Raw genomic sequence first — 26551 nt, 5'->3', positions numbered from 1 at the left:
TACTGTGTGATGTCTAACAAGTCATTTTAATTTTCATAGTCTTTTGATTTTATGTGGAAGATAATACCTACTTGGTAGAATTATTGTGGGGATTCAAGAAGGTAGTGTGAACATATTTTGAAAAGCATAAAACTCAATATAAGATGCCATTAGCCATTTCAGTTCCTTTTTTGAATGGCATTAATTATAAAGAGAGGAGGAGGAAGAAAGTAAAGGAAAGGAGGGAGAGAAAGAGGGAAGGAGAGAGGGAGGGAGGGAAGAAAGAAGGAAGGAAGGAAGGGAAGGAAGGAAGAAAGGAAAGAAGGGAGAGAGGGAGGAAGGAAACAAGGAAGAGAGGGAGGAAGGAAAGAAAGAAGGGAGGGAGGGAGGAAGGAAGGAAGAGAAGGAGGGAGGAAGGAAAGAAGGGAGGGAGGAAGGAAGGGAGGGAGGGAGGAAGGAAGGGAGGGAGGGAGGAAAGAAGGAAGAGAGGGAGGGAGGGAAGAAAGAAGGAAGGAAGGGAGGGAGGGAGGGAGGAAGGAAGAAAGGGAGAAATCACTTGTTTTATCTCTTTCACATGTGTGTGTGTGCATGCACACACACACATACACTTACAGCTATGTGGACAAGATCAGAGTTTCTAAGCCAAAATTCCTCCACATCCTTTACTTAGTATTCTCCCTCTTAAGTAATGATTAATCTATCATTATCACTTTAATTTTCTCATTTTCTTCACTTTTGCTATTTACTATTTGTTAGAATGGAGAAAAGAAACAGAGACAGCGGTGGGGAGGGTTGCTCAACAGCAACACAGATTTACTGGACAAAGATTTGCAGAGGGGGAACACCAGACAGCGCTAGAGCCCAGGCCCTGCTTACTGACTGGAGCAGTTGTAGGTCTGGACAGGAGAGATTCAAAATCAGTCTCTTCAAACCCATCTTGAACCTAGAGTGACGAATGGTCCGTTCAGAACTGTCCCAGGTTCAAAACTGAAAGTCCAGTGTCTTGAGAAACCACCTTGTCCTAGCAAACTGCAGCGACTAGTCACCCCGCATCCCGCAACACGTCATCTATGCTGCACTCCAATCCTGCTGCCTCCTCTTAGCTATGAGGACATACAAACCTTTTCCTGGCCCAGGCCCTTACAGCACAATGCCTCTGTTCCCTCTGCCCAGAGCACTCACTTCAGTAGTGGTTGCTATTTTGTTGTTCTTCAGATCTCCCTTGGTCTCTCTTACGGCTTTCTGACCCTTTCTTTTATAGCACTTCATAGTACTCAAGATTTGTTGTTATGTGATTTACTTGTTGCCTGGTCTCCTTTCACAAGACTGTAAGCTCCACAAGCACGGGATGTCATTTCTGCTTTACTCATCACCGATTACTGTGTCTAGTGTTGTACCTGGCACGTGCCTGGGAATACGTACGGACTTTGTAAATATTTGGCGATTGAACAAATGCATGTTGATCCTCAAAAATATTTGTTAGGTGAATGAAATACTGAATCTACATCAACCTTAACCCAAGTTATCCAGACTTCTCTGCTCCATATTCTCCACCTCTGACTGCAAACTGTTCTTGTGACGAAAGCATCACCCATAGTGTGTAATGCATGGTTCATACTGTGTGTGTATGTGCGTGTGTGTGTGTAGTGAAAAGGGCACCTGATTTGGATCAAGTGTCAAAGTGTCACCATCTTTGCAAATTTAAATTTGGTAATTATGGCCGGATGCGGTGGCTCACGCCTGTAATCCCAGCACTTCAGGAGGCCAAGGCGGGCAGATCACCTTAAGTCAGGAGTTTGAGACCAGCCTGACCAACATGGTGAAACCCCCCTCTACTAAAAATACAAAAAAAATTAGCCATGTGGGATGGTGGATGCCTGTAATCCCAGCTACTCGGGAGGCTGAGGCAGGAGAATCACTTGAACCTGGGAGGTGGAGGTTGCAGTGAGCCGAGATGGTGCCGCTGCACTCCAGCCTGGGCGACAGAGCAAGACTCCGTCTCAAAATTAAAAAAAAAAAAAAAAAAAAAAATTGGTAATTATTCTCGGTTAGTGAGTTATTTGGTGATGGGTGGACATGTGACTAGGCATAGCCCTTTATAGCTTGGTAGCAGTTCAGGGTTCAGAACTTGGAAGGTAGAGAACTTTGAAGCAATGATACCCTTCACAGTAATGAAAGATAGTATTCTCCTTGTACTTGATGGTTTGATAAGAATAAAACACAATAACTATTTTTTTGACTACCAACTGCAAGCTAGAATCTTTGTTGTCTAAGTGTGTGTGTGTTTGTGTGTATTGAACAACTACCTTATACCAAGGACTGGCAGCACCAGGGTCACCAAAACAAATCTAGTTCATTCCCTCACAGAAGATAGAGTCAACTGAGGAAGATATTTACAATGACAAACTGCAAAAAGTGTTTAGAAAATAAACTAATCTAGTAAGGAGCCAGGGGGTCAGGAAAGCTACCTCAAATACATCATGTTTGAAGCTGAGGTCTGAAGGATGAGAAGCTTCCCAGGCCAGGACCACAGAAGGGGGTTAAGGAAGCTGGGGTAAAGCATGATTAGGCTGGGAAGGAGAATGCACCTTTTTTTTTTTTTTTTTTTGAGACAGAGTCTTGCTCTGTTGCCCAGGCTGGAGTGCAGTGGCGCAATCTCGGCTCACTGCAAGCTCCGCCTCCCGGGTTCACGCCATTCTCCTGCCTCAGCCTCCCCAGTAGCTGGGACTACAGGCGCCCGCCACAACCCCCTGCTAATTTTTTGTATTTTTAATAGAGACGGGGTTTCACCGTGTTAGCCAGTAGGGTCTCGATTTCCTGACCTCGTGATCCGCCCGCCTCGGCCTCCCAAAGTGCTGAAGGGCATTCTTCATCGGCCAGATGAAACGCCGTGACCCAAAAGAAGGCTGGGCGTGTATAAACGTGTTGCAGGACTTTTCCTTGGTTCGGCTAAAGACGGGGTCCTCGTCCGTCCCATGGCCATGAAAATTTAGGCTCGCAGGTGGTTTGAATGGTGAGTAGGAGAGAGTTGTAGTGGGTGAAGAGGAAGAAAAGGGGGAAACAACTCTCGCAAGGCGAGTCCCTGCTAGGGCGCTTCCCGCCTGCAGCTTGAATCCCTGGTTCCACACAGGAAGAGGAGGGGCCAGGCTCCTCCCTGCTCCAAAGGGCACGAACTTCTGTGTCTCCACCCCAGTGCGCGTTATTCCTAATGCGCAGGTTGGTTGGAGGTTTTCCGGGATCGCTTCCAACCTGGCTGTCTAAAAGGGAACCAGATTATGCAAGGCTTTGTGTTCCAGCTTAGGCTAAAAACCAAGAACAACTTTATCCTAAGGTCAAGAGGAAATATTTGATAGGTTCTGAAGAAGGGAGGTAAGTGATTGCATTTCCATTGTGAAAGCGTCACACTGGTTTCCATGCAGAGACAGCTGGTCCCGACCCTGACAGAACGCTAGTCCTGGTGGGATGGGGCTGGTGGGAAGAGACACAAGTGCGCAGATGTGAGTGACGTCTGGGGAAAAGTCAGCATTTGGGGCGTGAGGGCCAGGAAGCATCAAAGCTGATCCTGGGTCTCTGAATGATACCTCTGGGTGGTTCCGGGGGCTTTTCACTGCTATGCCTTTAATAGTAAATCTAAGAAATGAAGACTGTGCTACGGAATCTATTTTTTTTTTCTTTTTTTTAATTTCAGATGAATTTTTTAACATGTCAGTGATTTGATTAGAAAAATTGCTTCATTTTGTACACATTTCTGCAATTTGCCTCTGGGCACTCAAATATTCTGGAAAATTATACTTTGTAATGGGATTGAATAAATGTTTAATTTTTAAAAATTTACTCTCTTCAAGAAACATGCCATATCTGGGAAAGGAAAGTAAGAATTACATTTTTTAAGTGTAGATAACAGCACTCATGAATGTGTGTGTGTGTGTGTGTGTGTGTGTGTTTGCAATGCATCCGGAAGTAATAAATTATATTGTAATGTTGCCTTTTAAGTGCCTATCCATTGCACTTAATGCTATACCCCCACATTTCTCTATTTCTACAAGCAGAGTTTTTCTTTTTATATCCTCAGAGCACATTCATACCATTGGGAAATTGCAATGTTGAGAAATGCTAAGCCTCAATCTTCAATTCGTGTGGCCAGTCAATGGCAGAAGCAGGTCTGAAGTTGGGGATGGAAATGGCTGTAATGCCACAGAGCACTAGAGTCATGGCGAAAGCACATCACAACCAGCTACTTCTGGGGAACTCTCTCCTTGCTGAGTTTTTATATATATCACTAAGGAAATTGACTTAAAGATTAGAGCTTCAGTTTCTCAAGATGTGTATGTGGAGTTATTTAAGTCACCACGTCTTTACCTTAAACCTCCTTAAGGATTCATTTTTGGTTTGACCCCTCTTTTTACATTTCACCAATAGGGTACATAACATATTAATTACTTTTAGAGAAGTTCCCTCAAAGGGAACATTTTTTTTTTTTTCTCTACAGAATCTTGCTCTGTCACCCAGGCTAGAGTGCAGTGGTGCGATCTCAGTTCACTGTAACCTCCGCCTCCCAGGTTCAAGTGATTCTCCTGCTTCAGCCTCCTGAGTAGCTGGGATTATAGGCACACAACACCACGCCCAGCTAATGAGGGAACATAATTCAATCCGTATTTTATTTAGCCCCATGACCTATTGAGACTTACCCTTTGAAAAAGGCACTGTATTTTCTCTGCAGTCTGTTGTTCCCTGTGTATTCTAAATGGACAAACTGCAGCAAGACGTTCCACTGTGATGTGAATATTAACCCAATAACAGGATGTCTGTGATGCTCTGTTGTGCATATGGATCTGCTTTTAGAAACTGACAACTCTTGAAAGAATATTACAAACAATATAATGCATTTAACATCCATATGGAAACCCTGAGTTTTATTTGTATTTTTTGTTGAATTTGTTAATACACTTCTGAAATATAAGACTCAGAACAAGTTTCTTATGCTCCCTGAAGCATAGTTTTCTCATCAGTGTAAAGGAGAGTCTGAACTGATCTCTGAGATCCCTTCTGGCATTGACATACTACCAATCTTTTATTCTGTAATCTTAGATTATTTCTGTAATAGACTAAACACCTTACCATATTTCTAGAATCTGACCTCATTCTCCAAATGGACTCTTTTAAAAAATGAACACAGAGGAAGAAGCATCAGTTCTGAATGGCTTTTTATTGAAGGCATCCTCTTTAATAACATAACTTGAAATCCAATTTGGTTTCTTTTTAGATCTCACAGAATTACTTTTCTTCATAAAGAGAATGTGGTTACCTTGGCCACTGTCTCTGATTTCATCTCTAATGCTACGGCCTTGTTCCCTATGTGGTCTGATTTAAAATATCCTGACTAACTTGACAGAAAGATCATCTCTCAAAAGATCATCTCTTACCATTGCTCTCCCTAGTCTCTCAATTCCTTTTTTCTCACCAATTTGCTTTCTGCAGTACTGCAGATCTGTGCCTCATTTTGGGTGTTTGCAAAGTGCATTTGAATGTTCATGCCTATATCAAATACTTGGGGGTATTCCTTGGGTCTATTGCTAAATATAAAGTAAAACATTGCTCAGTTTCTTTAATTTTTGGATTTGCGATTCCTATTTTTTTGTATTAAATACTTGAAGAGTGGTGTTCATAAATTGTGGTACAAATTCAACAACAAAAGCTAAAACATGAGTCTTCTCCATTCAGCCAGTAGATGGAAGTATTTCATAGGGAATTAGCAAGCAGCAAGCTTTTGTTGTTTTGGGACTTTTTTTGGTGTTTTTTTTTTTTTTTTTTTTTTGGTGGAGGGGGTGTTGTTTACTTTTTGTTTATTTATTTTTAAAAAAAGTTAGAGGAACCTGTCTGGAATAAAAGTGGAAAGGGGAAATGAAAAAGAAAAAAGAAAAGACTAAGAGAGGGGCACCCAATCCCATAACATGCAGGGCTTCCAAACTGATTCAACCTCAGCAAAAACCTGTTTTCTGTTCAGGCTCTGTCTATTGTCTTCTGTGATTTTGTTCCTTTTGAGAGAATAGGAGGATAAATTAAACTGTTGATAACTCTGGAGTTTTTTTTTTATTTTTAATGTAATCTCTATAGATCCTTGAGAGTCCTAAAAATCTTTTCATGAGAATGAATAATGCAATCAGTCTCTTCAGCAATCAGGCCAGCTGAGCATCAAGCTGGTGATTTTATTGGAATGCTTAATGTCCACCACAAAGCAGCGTGAAGGAGACAGCAGTGGAGGCTCACTGTTGGCAGTTCTGACTAGCAACTCTGGCCAAACTTCTGATGCCAGCCCTTTGCCCATCCTCTCCACCACTCCTGTTTGGAATTAGTGGTCTGTCATTAAAAGACTAAAGCAAATCACCAGGCATTGGCCCAGTGGCTGGTTGCATTATTTCCGTGGGTGCTGTGTGAACGTGTTTCCGAAATCCTAATTACCATGAACTGTGTATTTGTTTGAGTCCCAACATGAGGCTTAGGTTAAAAAACAGTTGTCACCCCACAACAGCATAGGAGATGAAAGCCATCTTTTCTGTATCAGATCTTATTGAATTGGCACGTTCATGCAAAAATACTCCTTTCCACAGCCTTCTGTCTCCTTGTGAGCTCTGGCAGGAGTTGAAAGGAGTGGCCATTAGATCCATCTTTGGTTTGAGGATAGCCCAGTAGTTTTTCAATTAAGGGAGAAACTAAAACGCCATAGATAAAATAGCTCTCCATAATAAAATTCATTTTAATTCACATATTTACAAGAAAATACAAACAAATGCTATAAGATGCATGCACGAGGCAAATGAAATACCCTGAAACTGATTAACATATTCTTATGCAGAGCTTTACTTATTCACCCAGCTTTGTTCTTTCTACCATCAAAGGGTAATGTTGCCCTCCTTATTGGTATTTCTGACTTTCTTCATCAGTATTGTGATTTTAATTGCATTTGTCTAAAAACTGCCTTTCTATGCAATGCCCTTGATGTGGAGCTGTTTGCATTAATACATTTATTTTCTTTTTTCAGCATGTCCTTGAAGTATGGGTCTTTGGAATATAAAATGCAAAAACTATATAGATAAATATTGGGGTACAAGAATTATTGAGCATTAAATCTGTTTAGCACTTATTCCTGTTCATTCTTTTTAGAAAGGAGGAAACTGATACCCAGGCAGAAGAATTTGTTCTTCAAACTATGAATGCAGAGCTACCCCAATTCATCCACACGCATAGTATTTCGCAGAAAAAAAGAAAACCCTATGATGTCAAGCTGTCATAAGGACTAATGATAAGCTTATTTGGCAAAACCTTTGATTTGGCAAATCCTCTGAGTTTTAAAATATCTTCTAATCTTATTTCTAACAAGCATTGAACTGATGGGAGAAAAGGGAGTACTACAGATGAGATAAAGATCAAATCCTTTGTGGCCAAGAGAGAGAGTGAAAGGAGAGAGCATAGCAATTTGGTGGCAAGATTTTATTTGCTTGTCAAGGTAGCAACTCTCTATGGAATGGCCATCTCTGAGCAAGTGACCTCTTCCTCTCCGCATGTATGCTGTGTCCCGAGCGCCCTGTGTCCAGTCCCTGACGAGCCAGTGTCATTGCAGTTTCTTCAAAGCAAAGGTCACTGTTGGGAAATTTTGCCACCAGAGGGCAACACTGTCTAACTTTTGCTCTTAGAGACCTGCCAACACCCCCACCAACTTCCACAACTTCCACCCCCTTTTTAAGGAAAAGTGTGTGTGTGTGTTTTCCCCAGGAGTATGCCAAATAAACCCTTCAGAAATCACATCTTTGCAGTCCCTGATCAGAATGGGGAGAAAGAAATGCAGTCCTGATTAACAATGAGATACAGGAGAGCCCTTGGCAACTTTCCTGGCAATTACCTTGGTGCTCACCTCGATGAAACTGGAAGGACAAGTGTTTAGGGCTATAGATGTGAATCTCACTAGTATAACTAGGCAGGGTGGTTGCATGTAACACAGGTAACTCTGTTCATTTTTTAAAAGAGTCCATTTGGAGAATGAGGTCAGGTTCTAGAAATATGGTAAGGTGTTTACAGTCTATTACAGAAATAATCTAAGATTACAGAATAAAAGATTGGTAGTATGTCAATGCCAGAAGGGATCTCAGAGATCAGTTCAGACTCTTCTTTACACTGATGAGAAAACTATGCTTCAGGGAACATAAGAAACTTGTTCTGAGTCTTATATTTAAGAAGTATATTAACATCTGAAAATCCAGAGAGGATTTAGGTTTGCAAAGTTCATTCTTGTCCTGGATCACCATCCTTAGACTAGTTAACTTAGTGAAAGAACTAAAAAGTAAACTCGTTTATTGCATCTCCACTCAAAATGTCTTCCTGAGCATGGACTTTTCTTGCAGCAAAGACCACGTTACAAGATGATCTCAGCCATAGATTATCAAGGTCTAACACAGAAATCAAGATGTAAGTGGGAGAGTCTTAACCATTTTCCCCATTTAATGTGCCCATACAAAATAAAAACGCAGAAAGGTAGAAGGTAATTAACTAATTTTCCCCAGAAAGATCGTGGTGATGTTAGAAGGATCATCCAGGACTTTCTTTCTTGGCTTTGTGAGTTATCCCTAACCCCTTCTGCAGCTAGAAAATAAGATTCTGGGAGCTCTTTTGGTTTCTGGAGTCTTGTTCTCAACCTGTCTGTCACACACTGGCTGTCATTTTCCCTCCCTGACCCATCTCATATCCTTCTCACTGCTGGGTAAGTTAACACTTGGCAGTGGATATACTCAGAGTCTAGTACCTGGCCTGACCACACAACACCCAGATAACCACACTGTTATCCTTCCCACCCAAGCTCAGCCTAAGGACAGTGGCTCCCAGGGAGGCAGATCAGCTGGCTCTGCTTCTCTGTTTGCTGAGAGTTTCCAGTTTGAAAAACACACATCCCCATTTAATGGATCATCTAATGGAAATCACCTGCTCCTCGAATAATCGTTGAACAAATTGATAGCACACAGTAGTGAGGCTTCTGGGCTTCAATACTACCTGACTGATTCCAGTAGATGGAATGAAAACAACCCAAACAAACCCCTGTTCATTGTTTAGAAGCTCATTATTCACAGGGGAATCATGGCCTCTACAAATTAGAGCTCCTCTACCGGAAAGGCAAGAGGGTCCGTGGCCAGGGGAAAAGTGCCCCGAATCCTCTAGGGAGGGCTTTGAGTGCTGGCTTTGCTACTTATCAGATCCGGGGAAAAAAAGAAAAAAAAAAACCCTGCGGAATCCATGGAGATAAAATACCTACCCTACCCTGAAGCCTCGTAGACAGTATGAGGTCAAGTTAGGCATCATGAGGAAAGCTCTTTCGTGTGACAACACTCAGGCACTCAATAATAATACAGTAGTCCCATTATCCACAGCTTCACTTTCCATGGTTTTAGCCACCCATGGTCAACTGTAATCTGAAAATATTAAACATGAAATTTCAGAAATAAAAGATGTCTATGTTTTAAATTGTACACCATTCTGAGTAGTGTGATAAAATTTTACATTATCCTGCTCCACCTCCACGAAGGACATGAATCCTTTTAACCAGGGGACCCACACTGTCTCTACTCCCGGCCCACTAGTCACTTAGGAGCCCTCCTGGTTATTAAACCGACTGTCGTGGAATTGTAGTGCTTGAGTTCAAGTCACCCTTATGATACAGAAGCTAAAAAGAAATTATTTAGGCAGATAGTGAGGGTAAGAGAGTCCTCAGTGGAATTTCCCTTTTAATAAAAAGCAGTCCCCAAATTATTTCTTTTCTCACAAACAGCAACCTGAAAAATGGAACTACAGACATAGGCAAGCTGGAAGATTGCACAGGTGACTGCCAGCAGCTGTGCAAATAGAAAAGGGCTACCTGAAAGCCAGTTATGTTCAACATGGAGGCTCCATTTTCCCTTTTCTTTGTTGCCACGTGTACAATAAAGAAGCAGGCAACATGGCACCCGCCAGGTAGCGAACCCATCTGCATAATAACAGATTAGACTGGGGCAGCCAGTCTCTTTGCACACTATGTAAATGGCATATCTGGTCCAAACAATTCTTTGTCCCCTATGTAAATCAGATACCACCTCCTCAAGGTAGTCTATAAAACTCTGTGCATTTCACCAAGGAACTGGCAGCTCATTTTCTTTGGGACCCCTCTCTGCAGTTAAAGAGCTTTTCTCTTTCTTTTGCCTATTGAACTTCTGCTCTGAACCTCACCCTGTTGTATCCAAATCCTAGTTTTCCATGACTGTGGGACAAGCAACCGCAGGTATTACCCCAGACAAATGACACGGCTTCACTTATTCATAATGGCCCCCAAATGCAACCTTAGTGATGCTGGCAATTCAGATCTGCCAAAGAGAAGCCATCAAGTGCTTTTTTAAAGTGAAAAAGTGAAAATTCTCCATGAGCAAAGAAAAGAAATTGTATGCTGAGGTTGCTAGGAGATATAGTAAGAGCAAATCTTATATCGGTGAAATTGTGAACAAGATATTGCTATAATTGTTCTATTTTGTTATTAGTTATTGTCGTTAATATCTGATAAATTAAACTTTATTGTAGCTCTGCATGTGTAGGAAAAATCGTTGTACTGTATGCACGTATTGGGTTTCAGGCATCCACTGAGAGTCTTGGAACATATGCCCTGTGGGTAAAGGGGGACTACTATAATAATAGCTGTTATTTATTGAGCACAGAGTTCTATATTAAACAGTTTTTGCAGACTGCCTCACTAAATCATCTCAACAGTAAGTGCATAGTAGTGTGAAAGGAAAACAAATCTTGGGACCCCAAAATCACTAAGTTAAAGGGAAAAATCAAGCTGGGCACTGTTGGGGCAAACCGGCCTCCCATTCTATTCAAAGTCATCCCTCTGTTCACTGAGATAAATGCATATCTGATTACTTCCTTTGGAAAGGCTAATCAGAAATCAAAAGAATGCAGCCTTTTGTGTCTTATTTACCTGTTACCTGGAAGCTCCCTCTCTGCATCCAGTTGTCCTGCCTTTCTGGACCAAACTAATGTACATCCTCATATATCGATTGAGGTCTCCTGTCTCCCTAAAATGTATAAAACCAAGATGTACCCTGGCCACCTTGGGCACATGTCCTCAGGACCTTCTGAGGCTGTGTCACAGACGCGCGTCCTTAATTTTGGCAAAATAAACTTCCTAAATTGACCGGAGACCTGAGTTAGATATTTGGGGTTCACCGTAGACATACATTGATCCACTTTAGAGATTAAAAATTTCAGGGGCAGAGACACTCATTGATTTGCCCATGGTCTCTGAGCCAGTAAGTGGTGGTTTTGACTCACAGCTCAGTCAAGCAGGCTTCAAAATCGTTGCTCTCACTATTAAGCTTTACAGACAGATCTGTTGCAAGCTGCTGTCTGTATCTGGGACAGTGAAACCTTCAGCATCTGAGGCTGCTTCTCTGTAAAGAGGTTAAACCTCCTTCCTCTTTCTGACCACATGGGTCATTACAAAGGGGCACTCCATGTTAATGAAGGATCTTTAATGGCTTTAGGTAACTCCTGATTGCCTCCACTACTCTGATTTGGAAATCATGCTCTATCTAAGGAGACCTCTTCAGTCTAACGAGAAAGAAAAGGGGGTGGAAGTGGGAGAAAAGGGAAAAATACAGGAAAGGCTAAAGCCAGTCACCACACCTAATTAGCTGCATTTGCAGCCTGCACAGACAAGAGCTCTCCTGAGGAGCAGCCAGATGAGGAGGGTGTGTTTCTTTGCAGGAAATGTTGTCCCCTAGGAGACAGGAAGAAGTGGCCTCTAGCAGGTGGAACCAAGGTCATCTAGAAGTATTTCAGTTTGAGGTCTGAACTATGGAGACTGGGAATAGCTCCAGAGTTCTGAAATGCATCAGGAAGAGGGTATAACCTATGATACATCATTCGCCATTCCTTGCTTGGTGTACATGTCTGGGATTAGTTTGTCCCTTCTCTTAATATTTTAAAAGTACTATCTCCTTGGTTTGGGTAGGGTAGGAAGCCGAGAGTTTCAGATCTTCTTTTGCAGCCTCCACAACATCTTGCAAAATCTGTTCATATTTTAAACAATGAGCTTGCTGGAAGAGAGAGCTATGCGATGAGAGTGAACACACACGTGTAATGAAAAACTATGAAAAATAAATTTAGTACTTTATTATAACCTCAAGAGTGCAACCCGAAGAAGGGATGTGAGATCTGGTACTGTTTTTAAGGAAGAGACGGTAATAATGACCAGGTAGAATTTAGAGGATAAAGGAGACAGAGTCATTCCAGATGAGAAAATGTCAGGAGCTGTAAGAATGAACGTATGTGAAAAGGGAAGGAGGAAGAAATAACATTTTTGGGATCTAGCCATTTTACACTTCCTTTACAATAACAGTCCTAGATAATGAGTGTTATGATACCCAATTAACTCTAGGATCTGAGTTGATGTGCCTAAGATCACAGACTTAATTAGGAATAGAAGGCCCAATCTTGTGATCCCAAAGCATGGATTTTTTTCCCTTATATGATGTCTCCTCTTAATTTTAGAGTGTGATTTACTAATAAATGTCTTTCAAAAAGAAAAAAAAAATTAAAACCAGAAAAAAAAATCCAGTTACTATTTATATGATATGGTAGAGAAAAGGACTTTCTAAGCATAAAAAGAATGAAAAAAGTAACCAAAAATAGATTTCTTAGCTTATATGACAATTGAATTCTTTATAGTTCATAAACATCATAAAATTAAAGCCAAGCAATACATTTTTACAACAAATAATTGGTACAAAATTTGGTACCTCTTATAAATAACTCATAAAATTTGTAAGCAATACTGAACAGTACTGGAAAAATGAAAAGAAACATTAACATTCAGTGATGAAGACTACAGCTAATATTTGATAACGATGTGAATACTTATATAAAAGAAAGTCTTCTTTGTCATGAGCACAAAAATGTTACCTCATATACAGCTGTTAAAAATGTAAATATTGCAGAAGTATCATAATATTTATTTTGTTAACTGAGTAACTTATTTATTTATTTATTTTTGAGATGGAGTCTCACTCTGTCGCCTAGGCTGGAGTCTGGAGTGCAGTGGTGTAATCTTGGCTCATGGCAGTCTCTGCCTCTCAGGTTCAATTGATTCTCCTGTCTCAGCCTCCAGAGTAGCTGGGATTACAGGCATGCACCACCACACCTGGCTAATTTTTTTTGCATTTTTAGTAGAAACAGGGTTTCACCATGTTGGCCAGGCTGGTCTCAAACTTCTGACTGTAAGTGATCCACCCACCTCGGCCTCTCAAAGTGCTGGGATTACATGGATGAGCCACTGAGCTTGGCCTAGTAACTCATTTTTAAGGTATCTATCCTCAAGAAGTAATTAGAACTTCAAAGTAAACTTCAAAAGAATAATTTTTGTTTTTAATGGAAAAATAATAGCAAGTACCTAATTATTAAATGAAAAGAAAATAAATAAAGACATCCATTGGTGGGTTATCTTGCCATTCATAGTATGGAAAATTATGACAAAAGAATATTAAATTTTTTTTAAAGTAGCAACATTAAATGTACAATATTATCTTTATAATATTGAAATTTGTATGCTTAGAAAAAAGACCAGAAGGAAATGTAATATAGGGTCATTTACTATCTTTTAGTGTGAAAATATAGGGATTTAAAAAATATATATATTTTTGGCGAGCCGCAGTGGCTTATGCTAGTAATTCCATTATTTTGGGAAGCTGAAGTGAGAGATTTACTTCAGCCCAAAAGTTTGAGACCAGCCTGGACAACATAATGGGAATCCCTTGTGTACAAAAACTAAAAAAATTAGCTGGACATGGTGGCGTGTGCCTGTGGTCCCAGCTACTCCGGAGATGGAGGTGGGAGGATCACTTGAGCCCAGGAGTTCTTGAGGCTACAGTGAGCTGTGAGCATATTAGTAAGCTCCAGCCTGGGTGAGAGTGAGACCCTGTCTCAAAAAAGAAAAGAAAAAAAAAAAGTAAAAAAAATTGTTAAAATACACTTTTTATTGTCTTTAAAATGAAAATGCACTGTATTATGGTACATACTTTAAGTAAAATAATCAACTAGCTTGCCATTGTTCCTTCATTCATTCATTCATTGAACAAGTCATTACAGAGAAGCTTCTATGTGGTGGCAGGCACTTGCCCACTATGCTGCACAGAGTCCCTGCTCCCAAGGAACTTTCAAGTGTATGATCCAGTGTAAAATTACAAATGAAAATAAGTATTATGAATGAAGAGGATACGTTTCTATAAGAATTCAGAGGCTGGGCACAGTGGCTCACGACTGTAATCCCAGCACTTTGGGAGGCTAAGGCCGGTGGATCACCTGATGTGAGGAGTTTGAGACCAGCCTGGCCATCTAAAAATACAAAAATTAGCGGGGTATGGTGGCACATGCCTGTAATCCCAGCTACTTGGGAGGCTGAGGTAGGAGAATCGCTTGAAACCGGGAGGCAGAGGCTGCAGTGAGCCAAGATTGTGCCACTGCACTCCAGCTTGGGAGACAGACTGAGACTCCATCACAAAAAAAAAAAAAAAAAAAAAAAGAATTCAGAGTAAAGTAACCTGCTCCAAACTACTTGACAGGAATAGTTCTCAACTCTGATATTGGAATCACCTGGGATACTTAACAGACGACAATCCCTAGCTTGCTCCCCACCCTTCTCTCCTCTGTCCCAGGTCTTACTCTCCAGGTGACATACCCTTCAACCCGGTGGTTGGAGCACAACTGGGCTGAGGTGAGGAGAAGATGCAGACAATGGAACTGGACATGGCTAGAGTCAGACAAAGTGTGCGAGGCTTCTGGGTCCTGGATTTTTAACCTGTGCATTTATTTTCCTGAAAGCACTGGAAAACCTTTGAAGCATTTAAGCCTAGATTTGACAACAGATTTACATTTTCTAAATCTTTCCTCTCTCTGCAATGAGAAGAAGAGATTGCTGGGGAACCAGAATGAAAAAGGGTGGTCAGTGCACTATCATAGGACAGTGTGGAAGTGGATGAGGGTCAAACAGAGGAGGGTGGGTGGAATTGACAGATATTTATGAGTAAAATAGTGATGACTTGTTTATGACTGCATATGGGAATGGTCGTAAGACACACTAGTATTTATCATGTGAAATCTAATTGAGATTTATTTCCTAGATGCAAAGAGTCGCTAACAGCTGGTGAGCTTTATCATAATTATGGGAAAAACGCCCTTTATAATGTTCCCTTAACCAAAGTGAATTTGTAACAGAAAGATATTCCAAGATTAAGTATAAATAAAAAATAATTGAATTGTTCAAAGTCCCAAATATGTATGTAATAATGAACAGGGCCTGTCCCTAGGTCACCGGTGAGAAGTCTGGGCTTCCAGCACATTAGGCCACATTCTAGACCCTTCATGGTTGTCAGCATGATGAGGCCAGACTTTGTCTTGACACACTTATCCAATAATTCTGAGATGACTGGTATTTTCTAGGTAAGGAAAGAAGAACATGACTATTAGAATGTCCATCTGTATTTTATTTCATGCAAGGGACAGTGAAATTTGATTCCTCAACCATACATTTACGATGCAGTTTCCCCCTTTCATTTGCTGTATTAACTGATATATTTCTCATTCTACTTTCATTAAAGAAAAGACTGGATAGGTCATGGCAGATTTTAATCTGTTTTAATAGAGCAAAGCATTTGCTTTGGGATAATGTAGGAAATCAAAGACTGGGCTGTATGAGACCATAGGGGTATCCCAAGAGCATGCATTTTAGACTTTTTCTGCTTCCATCCTATCAACAATCTGGGACTGAAGTGTTTGCAGATCTTTTGTCAGACAAACAGGTAAGTACTGAGCAACTGGTAAAGTGTTTATCGCTGGGCTATAGACGAGGTTAGGAACACACAATAGCCACCTCAGCTAATTGGAAGTGGGATAGGTAGGCAAAGGAAAATATAAAAAATAAACTCGAGGTGATAAAATGTCTTACTAGGAATGAAACGCTATAGGAAAACAAAACTTGGCATTTTGAGATAACCTTTAAAATTTCAATTATTTTGGAACATAGTAATTAATAATTTTGCGGGCATCATGAATTTTTGTCGTCGTTGTTGTTTATTATTTTTTGAGACAGAGTGGCTTGATCTCGGCTCACTGCAACCTTCACCTCCTGGGTTCAAGCAGTTCTCCCTGCCTAGCCTCCCGAGTAGCTGGGATTATAGGCACCCAATACCACAACAGCGTTATGAATTCGAATTTAGTATTTTAGAGTGATCTTAATAGGTGGGAACATAATTGGCTTCCCTGTATCTAAATCTAGACGTAACTCTGTTCTCTGCTCAGCACTGTCTCTTGGCTGTAGGTAGTGATTGAATTAAACAAAACAACAACAACAAAAAACCAAACACAAAAACACACATTTATTTCTTTTGAAAAAATGACCTGGAAAAGGAAGTCCATAGCTAAGTTTGGGATAAAAGTTAAGTGGTTCTGAAGGTTATACTTCTTAGACAGAAAAGAAAAAAAAAAATAGAGTCAAATGCTGAGTTCAACTCAGCATGCCCTCTACAGAGAAACGAGAGTGAGCAATCTGTGGAACTATTTCTGCCAGAATTTATTTTAATAGCTGTGTAAAGCCTTCAGTATTGAATTTATAGAATCATTAATTGTCTAAGGGGGTCACTTAAAATTTTAAGTTATACTTTATATAGCATTTTATGGAAAAATGATGTGTAATAGGGGTATTTTCAGATTTGCAAATTTGAGAAGGCCTAGGGACATTCCCCTCATGAATGTATATTTCTCCCATCCAAGTACTGCTTGGCTTCTGAGGTCCAATGAGATCGGGTGTGTTCAGTGTGGTATGGCCGTAGACATCAATGTATGTTTCTTAAAGTGTTAATGATCTGATGAAAAGAACAAAAAAGAATTCCCTTTACCTAGTCAGATAAGGATTTGGAGATAAGGCAGTTTTAGTAGCCAGAGTCATAATAGATTGATAAGAGTAATAATAATGGAAAAAAAGGGGGTGGGAGGCAGAGAGAGAGAGAGAGAGAGAGAGAGAGAAATGTAGTGATGTAGGTAGGAGGTTGGAAGCCCTTTTTAAAAAAATGCATAAATGCATATTATGGTTAAGAAAAATTTTTGTGAGCCAGTTTCAGAAACATTCAGTGGAGATTTCAGGGACTTCAGAATTCTAGTCCTGGTTCTGCTCCAAACTAACTCTGTGACTTTGAGGAAGTCGTTTATCCTCTCCGATCTTTAATTTTTTTTCTGAACCTTAATTTCTTCATCCATAAAATGATCGCAGTGGCCTGGGTAATGCCTGAGGTACAGTTCAGTGATTTTATGGCTTGTAGGTAATCATACTATATCGTTTTGCATCTTTTTTTTCTTCCATTGAACATTATATATTGAATATTTTCCATGTCAGTAACATTACTTTAAGACATCGTTTGAATGACTGCATAATGCTTATTACATTATCTTAATTATTTAGCCATCTCCTACATATTTAAGCTCTTTCCAATGTTTTTATGATTAAAAATGCTGCATAAGCATCTTTGTAAATATTTGTCTCCATCTCCAGTGAGCTCCTTGGGTTGAGTCCTAAAAATAAAATTACTATTTTAAAGACAATGAGCTCCTTTAAAGTGTTTGATATTTGTTGCCAAATCTCTTCTTAGAAAGCTTGAAATATTTTTATGCCTACTGGAACTCCTAGGTCTTCTCCATTTCACCCATATTATTATATTTAACATTTAAAAAGTATAGGCTGGGTGCAGTGGCTCTTGCCTGTAATCCCAGCACTTTGGGAGGCTGAGGCGGTGGATCACCTGAGTTCAGGAGTTCGAGACCAGCCTGACCAACATGAAGAAACCCTGTCTTTACTAAAAATACAAAATTAGCTGGGCACGGTGGCGCATGCCTGTAATCCCAGCTACTTGGGAGGCTGAGGCAGGTGAATTGCTTGAACCCTGGAGGTGGAGGTTGTGGTGAGCCGAGATTGTGCCATTGCACTGAGGCCTGGGCAACAAAGCAAAACTCTGTCTCAAAACATATATATATGTGTGTGTGTGTGTGTGTGTGTGTGTGTGTGTGTTTATGTATGTATTTGACTTTTTTTTTCCATTGGAAAGCCAGTCCTGTCTTTATTTGAGTTAAGAACATCTTTTCCATTGAGGATAATATTAACCCTTTGGTTCTCTTATTTATAGCTCATAGGTGTCTTGACCTCACCTACCAGTGATTACAAATATTTAGCAATTCCAAATTCCACAAATTAGAGTCTTCACCTCCTAATCAAACTCTACTAGGGTTCCCCTCACCCCATTATTCCCTAGAACTTGGTTAGGGAAAGGGGAGGAACTGGCAGGAAAATCAGGCATCTGTTCCTTTCCGTGATGGCTCCTCTTTCTGTCTCATCATCCTTGGCCATCAGCCTGATGTTGTTCTCCACATTCCTGAACCAACAAGGGGATCTTCTGTGTGACTGACTGGCAGGACCAGCTCTTCAGAAAGGGCTTTCCGCAGCAGTTCACTGGGTTCTTAGAAACAGAATTCCATCTGCTTCTTCCTGCCTTAGGTTTTTCCTTATCAGATAGCAGAGGACTCCAAGAATAGAGGGGCTGCAACAGGCATGACCAGGCCAGCTTCACACACTCCTTTTCACTGATCTTTAGGCTCTGACACTTTTGAAACTGTGCCCCAAAGAGGTCAAGAAACGAGTGGCCAATTATTGAGTTTACATGATGACATTATAAAAAATAAAATCAGCTTGCTGAAATGCTAAAACTCCCTCTGCTTATAAAATGACAAAACTGGCTGAAATTGGTTGGAACCAATATGGCCAACTGAAGTTTGCACAGAACAATCTGGTTCAAATGTTGGTTGCATGCTTCATACTAACTCCCTGTGAATTTATGCATACAACCCAGGAGTAGGCATGAAGAGACAACTACACAGCTCCGAGGATTTTCCAGACCTCCCTTTCCTTCCACCAGTCACCTACTAATCCCCAGATCCACCCCCTAAACCTTTTCTAATAAAAATACCAGGCCAGCCCTGGGAGAGAGTTGGAGCTTGACTCCACTCACCTTGTTGGTTGCTCTAAAATAAAAAGCTTTTTTTTTTTTTTGCTCAGAAATCCAAGGCCATGATGTTGGCTTCTAATGCATCAAGCAGCAAGCCCTTTCTTCCAGACACACTCCTCCATTTCCTGCTTTCTGTCCAGTCCATCTGTCAGATCTGTGGACACATTTAAATCCTGATTATGCTGAGGGTTGCTGTTCTCTCTTTCTTACTGGCTCCCAGATATTTCCAAGTGATTGGCTGTGTGCAGCCTCTCTTCCCTGTCCCTGAGCATTCTGTGGTGGTGGGGCCTTTGGGAGTTTGATGGCAGGTTGAGGCTGGTCCTGAGGATGGTATGACCTGATTCCTTAAGAGGACTCATAGCCTCTGTCAAACCCCAACACAAATACTGCTACATATTGTTTAACTATTCCCAAGTTTGGTTCTGGTGTTTTGCAACATGCTAAAGTTCTTTTCGTGTTTTGTTTTGTTTGTTTATTTATTTATTTATTTATTTATTTTTAGGTAGTCTTACTCTGTCTTCCAGGCTGGAATGCAGTGGCACAATCTTGGCTCACTGCAACCTTCACCTCCCAGGTTCAGGTGATTCTCCTGCCTCAGCCTCCCGAGTAGCTGGGATTACAGACGTGCACCACCACCCCTGGCTAATTTTTGTATTTTTAGTAGAGACAGGGTTTCACCTTGTTGGCCAGGCTGGTCTTGAACTCCTGACTTCAGATGATCTGCCTGTCTTGGCCTCCCAAAGTGTTTGTATTTTTATATAATCAAATTTAAGTTTTTTTTTTCACTCATGATTTACTCCATTGTCATTGTACATTGAAAGTACCCTAATAAGTTGAACTCTAACATCCATATAAAAGAGACTTCCTCTGAAAAGCTTAAAAGAGGAAAAGATCAAGCCTGTAATCCCAGCACTTTGGGAGGTCGAGGCGGGCGGATCTCGAGGTCAGGAGATCAGGACCATCCTTGCTAACATGGTGAAACCCTGTCTCTACTAAAAGTAAAAAAAAAAAAAAAAAAAAAAGAATTAGCTGGGCGTGGTGGCGGGCACCTGTAGTGAGGCAGGAGAATGACGTGAACCCAGGAGCTGGAGATTGCAGTGAGCTGAGATCGTGCCACTGCACTCCAGCTTAGGCGACAGAGCCACACTCTGTCAAAAAAAAAAAAAAGGGGGCGGGGAGAAACTTGTCCTATTAGTATTACCAAGTTTATCAAGTCACAGTAATTAAAACAGTTTGGCTTTGGCAGAAAAATCAGACAAATGCATTCAAATGAGAGAGTAGAAAATCATGAAACAGACCCAATATTGCTATGTAATATATCACAAAACATTGCATGTTAGCAGGAGCAAAGCTTACTATTCTATCAATAGCAGTAGGAAAATTGTCTCTTTGGATAAAACATGAAAGTAGAACTTCATGTAACTATGACTTAATTTCAGGTAGGTAATTTTTCTTAAAAGTGTCAGACACTATTCTAGGTACTGAGGTTATATCTGTGAAATAGAAAGATGAGGACCTTGCTTATTCTAATGAGGATAAACATACACTAAACAAATGAATAAAGTAATTTAAAAAACTTCAGAATATACATGCTCTGAAGGAAATGAGCAGGTTGATGGGCTAGAGAAGAAATGAGGTGGAGGTAAAGTGACTTCAGATGGGGTGGCATGGAAGTCTCCTTTAAGAAGTTGGAATCTGAGCAGAGACCACAAGAATTGTGTATTAGTCTGTTCTCATGGTGCTAATGAAGACATACCCGAGACTGGGTAATTTAGAAGAAAAAGAGATTTAATGGACTCACAGTTACACATGGCTGGGGAGGTCTCAGAAGGCAAAGGAGGAGCAAAGTCACATCTTACATGGCAGCAGGCAGAAGAATAAGAGCCAAGCAAAAAGGGAAACCTGTTATAAAACGATCAGATCTCGTGAGACTTATTCACTACCACAAGGCTTATTCACTACCATAGGGGAGAAACTGCCCCCAAGATTGAATGATCTCCTGCTAGGTCCCTCCTACAATCTGTGGGGATTATGGGAGCTACAAATCAAGATGAGAGTTGGGTGGAATACAGCCAAACTATATTGAATTGAAACTGTGCCCAAAATAGTTAAAGAAACTAATGACTAAGATATTCATGAGTTTGTAGGATGGCAGATTAAACAACAACAAAAGACTTGCTGAAATGCTGAAGCTCCCCCCACTCATGAGATTTCAAAGACTGCCAAACATTGATTATAATTGATTGGAACAAATATGACCAACTGGAGTCTATGCAGAATGGGCTTGCTGATGTCACAGCCCAAATTTCGATCACATGTTTCATACTAATAATGCCCATCAAATGTGCACACGTGACTGACTCATGAGAAGGCAGTGAAGAGATACCTGTGCATGCCTGAGAACTTTTTAGTCCTCCTCTTTCCTCCCACCAATCACCCACTAATCTCAGAATTCACCCCCTAAACCTTTTCTAATAAAATGACTGCCTTAGAGCCAGTACAGGGAGACAGATTTGAGCTAGACTCTAGTCTCCTTGTTGGTTGACTTGCAATAAAAAATGCTTTTCTTTTCTCAAAAACCCAGGGATATAATATTGGCTTCCTGTGCATCTAGGAGTAAGCCATTTTACTTGGTAACCTCTTCAGTTAAGAGATGAGAATGAGATGTCTACAGATGATAGCAAGGAGGGAGCAGCATCTCTGGTATATTCTGGTGGCTTCAGTATCGGAGGAGCTGGGATATTGCAGGAGGAAGGAGAAAGGGTATGGAAGAGGCAAGAGGGAGCACAGAGAACACTTATGCTGCCTCATGGCCCTGCGGTGTGGGGAAATGAGAGAGGGAGATAAAAGGCCTCCAACTGGGGGAGTTTTGGAGAAATGGGAAAACCAGCTTTCAGTAAAGGCACAATCAGCAACTGTTGAAGATGGACTTGCTGTTTCCAGGTGAGGCCATCTAATGTGCATAGTGTAGACTTTGCATGGGCAGGAAGGGGAAGGCAATGGACCAGACTATGAGGGGTTCCAAGCAGGAAGGGGACAAGAGTGCAGGTGGTACCTAAGGCCAGCAGGGATGCAAGACATTGTGGGGTTACCTCTGATGGCTTCTAGAGGAAGGGGAACAATTAGTTCAAAGTACAGTTGCAAGAAGTTAAATGATATGGAGTGATTGCTTCCTCTGCAATTTCAGATGATGTCTGTGTAATAACCTTGACTGAGAATAAGACTGAGGGAGGCGAGAGTAGGATGGAAGATTCTTACTGGGAGTGAGAGGTAAGGTGTTGGTCTTTGGGTGGCTACTTTCTCAATTGTTTTCTCTAATAATGGTCAGTCGAGAATGAGGAATTATTTCATAAGACAGTTATAGACATTGATACCACAAGCCCCAGAGGGGACTGTCTCAAAAAAGAAAAGGAAGCTTTTTATGCCAAGATGTCATTGTTATTAGAAAGTCGTAAAGGATATATTTGTAAGCCAGTCTATGGGCTATGATCATTTGGCAAAAATTTTTAAGCCCTAAGAAATGTCATCCAATATTTGTCAACAGTGCTAAAAATGATGTGGATCGGTATCAGTTAGAATTTTACTTGCAAGAAATAAAAGTTGACTCTGACAAGCAGGAGAGGGATTTATAGAGGAATATTGAGTAGCTCACAGTAGCTTGAGTAGCTGGAAGTGCTGTAGAACCAAGCTTGAAAGCCATCTAGGCATAGCAAGACTCAAAATTGTGCCGTAAATCTGGTCTGATGAGATGCCAACATCATTTCCAATTTTAATTGGCAGAATGTATCCCAAAAGATATCCACACCGTAATTCCAGAGCCTGTGACATTGTTATTTTACATGACAAGAGGGACTTTGCAAATGTAATTAAGTTTATGAACCTTAAAATAGGGAAACTATCCCATATTACCCAGGTGGGGCCAATGTTATAATATGAACCTTAAAACAGAACTTTTTCTGAAAGGAGAAAGAAGAGATCTGATGGAGAAGTTGGAGAGATTTGAAGAATGAGATTTGCACCACTGTTGGTGTGAAAATGGAGGCGGCAACATGATGAGGGTTGACTGGAGCCTAATGAGATAAGAACCATTCCCAGCAGACAGTCAGCAAAAATGGGAGACTCAGCCCACATCCACAAAAAAACCGAATTCTGCCAACAACTTGAATGAGCTTGGAAGCAGGTCTCCAAGCCCACCCAAGACAAGGCAAGTCTCATTTACTGTTTAGTAAAAATACAACAAGCCACTTTTTAGATTCAAACAGCTGATTTACTTACATAGACAGCAAGAGGGAGATTAACCAAGGGCTGCAGTTCCCAATGGTCCTCATCCCTCACACCAGAAAGAATTATACAGAAACAAAAGGGGGCTATAATATGGATTGTGGGCTATGGTGTTCCTGGGGAGCTAACTCTATAGCTAAGCAGTCTTATATCCTACAGCTCCATTTTCAGGGGAGCAGAGAAGACATTCCCATGCCTCATCACAACCTGGGAAGCTGCAGTAAACCATATCATCTCATGAAAGCCTCTTGGGAGAGGTAGGTTCAGTGGGAGATGGCCTCACAGAAGCTCCTCATCATGCTCCTAGCCTCTCCTGTTCTGGAAGGATCACAAAGCATTCTTCTAAGGCTCAGGTAAGCTGTGGTTCAAGCCTTTGCATGCATGAGCTACATAAATACATGAAAAGTCACCAGGAAACCATGAAAGAGCTACTCTTCTGCACAGATTCTCCCCAGAGCCTGTAGATATTAGCTCAGACTGGCCACTACCTTGATATCTTCCTTATAAAACCTGGAATGGAGAAGTCAGTCATACCCACCTGGACTTCTGCCATACAGAATGGTGAGAAAATCAGTGTGTGTTGTTTTTTGGACTAAGATGGTGATAATTTTTTATATAGCAATAGAAAATTAGTATGATCCCTGAGCACCATAGTGGGCATGGGGCTCATTGTGACACTCATCACTGGATGCTATTGCTGGCATTTCATGGCTTGGTTACCTGGGAAGCTAGATGCACCTGTCATCTGCTTGCAGAGAAGTTTCCTCCTATCTTAATTCTTTGTTTCATCAGTTTCTCACTCAAATTCCAGAATGAGTGCTTGTTATTAGCTATGCTTAGACCATGTGCCATGCACTAACTACAAAAGAGGCTTGAAACGTGGCTACCTGTAATAATCAGCTTCTATAGTTGGGGCGGGGTGGGGTATGCTGAGCTTCTCATCAATAATTCCCCAAACATTGAAAGGAGATTCAAATAATGGTATTTTCACACTGCTGATAAAGACATGCCTGAGACTGGGTGATTTATAAAGACAAAGGTTTAATGGACTCACAGTTCCATGTGGCTGGAGAGGCCTCACGATCATGGTGGAGGAAAGGCACGTCTTAACATGGCAGCAGAATGAGAGAGCCAAGCGAAAAGGGAAACCGCTTATAAAATCATCAATCTCGTGGGACTTATTTACTACCACAAGAATAGTATGGGGAAAACTGCCTCCATGATTCAATTATCTCCGACCCGGTCCTTCCCACAACCCATGGGAATTATGGGAGCTACAGTTCAAGATGAGATTTGGGTGGGGACACAGCCAAACCATATTCAGTGATCAAGCAACAAGTGTTACTACTGCCACATACCACTCTTTTCATTGTCCAATACAAGATAAACCTTAGGCTCCCATGGTTTTAAGATTTTAATATTTCAGGAGAATACTGGTGCTTCCAGCAGGAGAATAAACAATGCTTCCATTGTATATGAAGCTGAGACATCCACTTGATAAATGTGGGCTTCTCCAGCCACTAAGTCAACAGGAGGAAAGGAGGTTTATAATATTGGGATATTGGCCAATAAAAGTGATCTTGCTTATCAAGGAGGTATATATTTGCTGATGCACAAGGTGAAATTTTGTGAGAAGACCATTATGTGCATAAAAATAAGAGGTACTCCTTTCACTTCAACTAGTTGTATTCTGTGCCTGTGTATCCAGGGGGAAAGAGCCCCTTGTTGGTTGCTGTTTAGAGGGGATACGAAGCCTGTGAGCAACACCTCTGTCTCATGTGGTATTTTCTCCTGATTAATATTGTGCCAGAGTCTTCATATACCATTCTATTTTACAGAGCCAGCTGCTTCTAGACAATTGAATAGAGAGTAAGATCAGTGAAACCCACCAGCTTGATCTCCTTTACTGTAATGTTAATTCACTATAAAGTAGGTTCCTTGTGCAAAAAATAGTGTTCTGTGGGATATTATTTTATTATCTAAAAATATCTGGAGAGTGTGAGGTGTGGATGTGTGTGCAAGTTAACATGAATCTGTACTGCAGGGATGATCACATAAGTAAAGAACGTTACCCAGTAATTTCCATTTCAGGATGCTTCAGAGGTGGTTGTTTAGAATTTAGAAAACTTTATACCACAGTTCACACTTCACAGAAGTAGCTACACACAATGTGTTTCACATATCACAGTCTGATTCAGTACTGGAGGGTTTATTAACTGACATAAGGAATATTAAAAATATATTGTTGGAGAAATAAATAGCATTCAATAGATGCTGTCTGGAAAGGTTTGTACAGAAAAATCTACTCTTGCATGATCAATCCTCTATGATCCCAGCAGGCTAATATTTTTTGAGTAGCACCTCAGCTCTAAAACTCCCCTTATTCCCAACTTTCTCACCTGATGGAGAATTATTTGCTCTATGAGACTAGAAACATTGCTTTTCTGCCATCAGAGTATTTGTAGGGTTGTCTCAGTGTGAGCTATTAGTGGCCTTGTGGTGTGCAAAAGAGAAGAGTGGGAAGGGTGGAGAGCTAGCAGTTCCTCAAGTTTGCAAGACCTCATTGTTTGCATGTTTTGATGCCTGCTCATTGATACATATTGGTACTTGTTTCAGAATTTGTATTTTTTTAAACATAGCATCTAGCAATAACATTGTAGAGAAATCAACTGACTGCAGCCATCACTAGTCACTGGAGGCAACCAATATTTACCAAGGAGAACCTGATGACTCTGAATGGCTAAATTGGCTTAGGTCTATCCTTAACAGAAATTATTAGGGTGAATAAGACATTCAGTACAGCCATGGCTTGTGATGGTGGTAGGTATGTGGTGGGGAGGCATCAATTTTCTGGGAGTTGCCTGCATAGTTTCATTGAGATACAGGAACAAATTGGCTTATATCAACTGTGATCTCTTTGTAGGTGGTGCCTGCTCACAAGTGACTCAAAGTCGATCATTTGGCACTGTCAGGGCTGCCACTCCAAATGATGCTGAAGCCCTGACCCCACCTCCATAAAGGCTGCAGCATCCCAGGTGACACCAAATGAAGCTATATTATCCTTCAGCCCTCCAGGTGCTGGAGCTGTAGAGTAACCAGAAAGAAGTAGAGAATACCAATCTCTTGGCTTGTGTTGACTTTCTCACCCAGGCCCCCAAGCCGCACTTGTACTCAGA

At 40.9% G+C, this 26551-nt stretch overlaps 1 long non-coding RNA gene across 1 annotated transcript; it reads left to right on the top strand.

Annotated features, from left to right (window-relative positions):
* The first annotated feature begins 3383 nt into the window (after positions 1-3383).
* On the top strand, positions 3384-23302 carry LOC106999725 (uncharacterized). The gene is made up of 3 exons (XR_013396884.1): positions 3384-3476; positions 22282-22364; positions 23058-23302. It is a non-coding gene; the product is annotated as an uncharacterized LOC106999725 (long non-coding RNA).
* Positions 23303-26551: the final 3249 nt, after the last annotated feature.

The sequence above is a fragment of the Macaca mulatta genome, chromosome 8 (assembly GCF_049350105.2).
Source record: "Macaca mulatta isolate MMU2019108-1 chromosome 8, T2T-MMU8v2.0, whole genome shotgun sequence".
In the NCBI taxonomy this organism is placed as follows: Eukaryota; Metazoa; Chordata; class Mammalia; order Primates; family Cercopithecidae; genus Macaca; species Macaca mulatta.
This window is presented reverse-complemented; position numbering and strand designations above follow the sequence as displayed.